Source organism: Rhinoderma darwinii, chromosome 1 (assembly GCF_050947455.1).
Source record: "Rhinoderma darwinii isolate aRhiDar2 chromosome 1, aRhiDar2.hap1, whole genome shotgun sequence".
In the NCBI taxonomy this organism is placed as follows: Eukaryota; Metazoa; Chordata; class Amphibia; order Anura; family Rhinodermatidae; genus Rhinoderma; species Rhinoderma darwinii.
In genome coordinates, this window is record NC_134687.1 from 367288835 (window position 1) to 367294834 (window position 6000).

Genomic DNA, 6000 nt, shown 5'->3' on the forward strand with positions numbered 1-6000 from the left:
AATTAGCATATGTATAAAAATGAACATAACTTTTAAAAGAATAAACTTTTTTTTTTTTTTTTTAAAACAACTCACACTAGTTATCAGCATCAAAGCGCCTATTTAGATTAGTTAGGAGGATAGGGAATTAATAAACTGGTAACAGAGTCTCTTTAAATGGGTTGTCCATTTTTGACAATCACTTATCATTAGAAGGGTCCCCAGCAATCAGCTGTTATCTGTGGAGAAACCCAGCAGCAATTGTTTGATTCCCCTGCGGCACCACCACAGGTAAAACGAAGCATTACATAGTGCCCATTGAAATCACTGTGCTGTCCATGTAATGGCTTTTTTGTAGTCAATTTTAACTTTGACTAATAGATTAGGGTCCTAAAGAGAATTCCCTAATAGGGTAATTAAAAAGAAACAAATTCCCCTTTTGTTGGAAAGGTTTTTGTTTTTCTTTAAATGTTATAAAGGTTCATATATTATTATATGAACACAAAATGTAGAAAATACACAGTAAAATAAAAACAATCCAATTCATCTTCTTATAGTGTCATCTCCTTTGATTCTATGCTGTCTCACATTACAATCAGAACTGGTAAAAACAGAAAATATGATGTAGCAATATTCTATGTGTTCTAGGTTGATCTGAGTATTGTGAAAAGGACGAGATGAAAATGGCAGATCTGTATCTGGCTGTAAGGTAACAGCCCTCTCCCACTGCTGTGTGTGCAATCGGAAACCAGGCACATAAAATTCTGGGACGATAATCAGGAGGTAACTTGGGAATCTGATTAGGAGTAGATTAATTTTTTTAACATCTATATAATGATAGATCTATTATAGGGCTATGCTGCTCCATCCCTCCTTGAAGTAGTTAGCAGTAGGCCAAAATAAAGTAGGGTGTATATTCAATGGCTCCCCTCAATGATCTTACTTGACCATGCTGCCTGGCCTAGAAGAGTAATCGTGTCCCTCTCTCCAGGAACACTAAAGAAGAAGATAAACAAAGAATCACTGTCACTTATAGACAAATCAGTAAAGCCTCATTATCCTTTTTTTGTTTCAATAGTTTTTATTAAAGATTTTGTTGTCAAACAGAACAATAAAGAAATTGACATATGCATTACCTCATGGAATACATCATCTGTGTACATTAATACAGTAATACTTATGATAGGCAATACACATTCGATTAAATTTGTTCTGGGAGCAGGGAGGGACAAAACAAACATTTGCTGTATTCAGCGAGATACCCGAGAACCATTCGGGGTACACATAGCAATGCAACATAACCATCAAAACACACAGAAAAAGAAACAATCGTGCTGAAATTTCTTCCCGCATTTGACCAGGCTCCAACATCACCGGGAAAAGTAGGACACGATTACAAATTGCAAGCCTCAACATACAAATAGAAACAATGTTATGGTGTACATAAAGCACTCCGGGTCCACGGATCCCATATGGATGTAATTTTGTGGTAAGAACCATTACCCAAGGCGATGGTTTTTTCATAAATATAAGTGGTGTTTATCAGGCCTGTCAATTCCTCCAAGAGAGGAGGAGAGATCTCCTTCCAGTGATGAGTTATGACCAATTTCGCCATTGCCAGTATTTTGCATGCCAAACATTGAATCTTCATAGGGAAACTGTCTAAGTCGAGAAAAAGTAAAGCTAATTGGGGAGCCTGAGGGATTCGGCATTGAGTTACAGTATATAAGAGACGGAACGTTTGGTTCCAATATGTAGTCAATTGAGGACATACCCAGAGTACATGATACAGTGACCCAATATGACCGCAGCCCTTCCAACACATTGGGGAAGAACTAGGAAACATTTTATGAAGCCGGTCTGGTGTGTAGTACCATCTCAAGGACATCTTAACCGCAGCTTCCTGATGTTGGACACAAGGTAGTGCAACGTGTATAAGTTTGAAGGAAGCCATCCACATGGAATCCGTGAATGAGTGGCCAATTTCCTGTTCCCATATTCTGAGAGGACGGGATTTGGAAAAACTAAAGTTAGAGTTCAGCGTGTTATATATACCTTTGAGCCCTCTTTGGCGGTTTGAGAAAATCCCAAATAAAGTAAAATGACATAAGGCCGTGAAGTTATTTTTTTAAGGAGCAGTGCCTGATCTGTAAATACTTATAGAATTCAGAGTTGGGAAGGGCGTATTTAGAGACTAGATATTCAAAAGTGACAAACTGATTGTCCTCAAACAGTTGAGAGATATTAAGTATACCTTTATCTACCCAATGAGAGATGACAAAGTTAGGGATTAAAATCGTGAGAAGATCCAAAGGGATATATTTTTTAGGGTATGTACACACACACTAAATACGTCCGTAATTGACGGACGTATTTCGGCCGCATGTCCCGGACCGAACACAGTGCAGGGAGCCGGGCTCCTAGCATCATACTTATGTACGATGCTAGGAGTCCCTGCCTCTCCGTGGAACTACTGTCCCGTACTGAAAACATGATTACAGTACGGGACAGTTGTCCTGCAGCGAGGCAGGGACTCCTAGCATCGTACATAAGTATGATGCTAGGAGCCCGGCTCCCTGCACTGTGTTCGGTCCGGGACTTGCGGCTGAAATACGTCCGTCAATTACGGACATAATTAGTGTGTGTGCACATACCCTTAGGCAACGTGACCTGGGTGGGTGTGTGTGTGTGTTACTTTGACTGTATGACCAGCATTCCAAGGAGGTTTTTGTCAACGGGGACAGTTCGCAGGAGGGAAAAGCCCCCCAATAACCAAGAAACAAAGCAGTCTTTAAACTAATTGGAGCTAAATATGATGCTTCTATTTGCAGCCATTGTTTATCCGCGTCGCTGTTCCACCAGCTAGAAATCTGGGCTACCTGAGTGGCAACATAGTAGCTGTGAATATCCGGGACTCCCAATCCACCCACCTTTCTATCTTGCGACAGGATCTTAAACGCTATTCTAGGTTTATACCCTTGCCAGACAAACCTAGAGAGAATGGATTGGGCCGCAGAGAAGAATTTCTTAGGGACTTTAATTGTAATGGCTCTAAATAAGTATAGTAATTTAGGAAGAAGCATCATTTTGAAAGCCGCTATCCTACCTAGCCACGAAACTTCAAATTTAAGGAGATTATTTGTGTCAGATTGTATGGTCTGTAATAAAGGTTCATAATTGGTTTTATATAAGTCGCGAAAGAAAGCAGTTAAAGTGATGCCGAGGTATTGAATCCCTTTCAATTTCCAATCAAACGGGTATTTTGTTTTAAGAAAATGTAATGTAGATTGATCTAAATAGAACAGGAGAACCTGAGTTTTCTGGGTATTCAATTTATAGTATGATAACTTCCCGAAGGCAGTGATCGTATCCATAGCCGACGCAATGGAGGGGTCAGGATGTGATAGAGATAGGATAACATCGTCGGCATAGAGGGATATAATATGTGTTCTATCAGCGATGGGGATGCCTAGAATCTCAGCATGGTTTCTGAGGTGCTGAGCTAGCGGTTCCATCGAGAGGATAAAAATTATGGGAGATAGCGGGCATCCCTGACGAGTACCGTTGGATATATGAAAATCGCCAGAAAGAACTCCATTGGTATAGACCCGTTCCGAAGGTGCTGAATATAAAGCCATCACAGCATTTAAGATATCTCCTTCAAGCCCCATTTCCTTCAGTGTCGAGAAAACATACGACCAGTTAACGCGATGGAAGGCTTTCTCTGCATCTAAGGCCATTAATACCGCAGGAGTCTGATGTGATTCAATGATATGTAACAAATTCAGGAGTTTCTAGTGTTGTCTGGGACCTGACGTCCCTTAATAAATCCAACTTGATCCAGACCTACCAGTGAGGGTAATAAAGGTGTGAGTCGTTGAACTAGTATTTTAGAATATAATTTTAAATCCGTGTTAAGGAGTGAAATGGGTCGGAAGTTTTGAGGACTGTCTATGGCTTTCCCCGGTTTGGGAAGTGTGACAATAAGGGCTGCTTGGTTCTCTTTTGGGAGAAAGCCCGTATCCACTGCAGATTGAAAGAAATTTCTGGGGCCAAAATATCCGAATAAGTTTTGTAATATAAATTGGTCAGGCCATCTGGACCAGGGGATTTATGTTGCGGCAGGGAGTGAATAGCTTTCAAAATTTCTGAAGTCGTGAGCGGAGAATTTAAAGTGAGGAGTTGGTCCGTCGACAGACGGGGAAGAGAGGCTCGGCTGAGGAAATCTTGTATATCTAGAGGATTGGGAGGGTCAATAAAGGGGTCATCTTTTAGGTTGTATAGAGTGGAATAATATTTTCTGAACTGATCCGCTATATCTCTGGGGTCTAGAGTTTTGTTTTGAGTCAAAGGGTCCCGCAGATATGGGATTCTAGTTTTTTGATGATGAGCCTTGAGGCGAGACGCCAGCAGTTTCCCCGATTTGTTGTTTTGAGAATAGTACCTGGCATTAGTTTTCCTAAGATTTTTTTCATATGACGTCAGCAAGCAAAGTCGGAGACGTTGTCTCAGACCGGATAGCTGCTGTGCCAAGACCACTGATGGTGAAGATTTGTTTCTTTCTTCTAGCGAATGAATTTCATCCATCAGGGAGGAAACCTCTGCAGTGTGTTGTTTTTTAACCATGTGCCCTATGCGAATAAAGGTACCCCTAATGTACGCCTTATGCGCATTTGACAGCGTGGTCGCTTTGATATCGGGTGTATCGTTTGTCTTGAAATATTCAGTAAGGTCTCTCTCTATTTGTTGTTTGTATGTGGGATGGGATAGGAGAAAGGAGTTACACCACCATAAATACGTTTGAGGGGAGTCATACTTCTCAGCAACGGTCAACGTAATTGGAGCATGGTCAGACCATGCTATGTCCCCCAATGGATGCGGACTTGGACCTGAATAGAGTGTCTCTGTCTACGAGAAACATATCGAGTCTGGAATAACTGTTGTGAGTTTGGGAGCGGTAAAAAAAATCTCTTTCAGAGGAGTGTTGGCTGCGCCAGACATCATGCGGTTCCGCTTTCCAGAATACATCTGCAACTGTGACATGGGAGTGTCGGGAATGTTAGGTTGTGTCCATTTCCGCATCCATTACGGTATTAAAATTCCCACAACAGCACTCCTCTCGCTTTAGAAGAGTGATGCGAGTGAAATATATGAGGGAAAAGGGGATGTTTAATACGGGTCGCATCTTTGTGTAACAAGTGCGTTTCTTGCACACACAAGATATCGCAGGCCAACTGTTGAGCCTCCTTCCACATGAATGCACGTTTATGTGGGCTATTCAGAACATTTACATTCATGGAAGCAAATTTAAGAGCCATAGTGTAGGTAGGAGTGCTGCTGACTGCCAGGTGCAATTGACAGAGAAATCACTGGTACAAGAAATACGTATTCACACACACCCTGAGGCACTGGGGACATGGAGACATTAGGAGCACGGAAAGTATTATGAGACAATGTCGGAAAAAAGAAAATCTGCACGAAACACAGTAACACATGAAAAAGTCGGACTGTCCATGAGAACAAAAGAAAAAAGACAACTGAACAAAACTAGTGTTCAGGAAGGCAGGGGGAGAAAGTCAGCTTGTAGACTAGATGTCACGTAAGAACTGCAAAAAAGCACTGTTGCAGATGTAGATATACAGTACCTCAACGCTTTGCGTGGTTGCGAGATTTGGCCACTCTCCAGTCGTCCCTTGCGTGCCGAAGAGGAGTTCCAGAAGCGGGTATCAAAGCTGAAGAAGAAGGCTTAACTGAGATATTCCATGTCTGCAGCAAAGAAGACCCTTCATCCAAAGACTTGATCACATGCAACAAATTATTTCTGTGAACCAGCAGACGAACCGGGAAGCCCCATTTGTAGAGGATCTCATTGTCCCGAAGTGATTGGGGAAAGCTTTCTCCGAAGTTGGAGGGTAACCGCTGAGAGATCCGCATAAATGGAGACCGACTTGTACTGAGCGGGAAACGCATCTTTTTGTCTGGATGCCGACATGAAGCGGTCTTTGATGTGGTAAAAGTGCA

General features: G+C 41.9%; 1 protein-coding gene across 1 annotated transcript in view; it reads left to right on the forward strand.

Annotated features, from left to right (window-relative positions):
* Positions 1–1114, forward strand: part of PUM3 (pumilio RNA binding family member 3) — a 64804-nt gene extending 63690 nt beyond the window's left edge. Inside the window, exon 19 of the mRNA XM_075827597.1 lies at positions 628–1114. The gene's annotated coding sequence lies outside the window, so the exon portion shown is untranslated. The remainder of the gene's footprint in view (positions 1–627) is intronic.
* The last annotated feature ends 4886 nt before the right edge of the window (positions 1115–6000 follow it).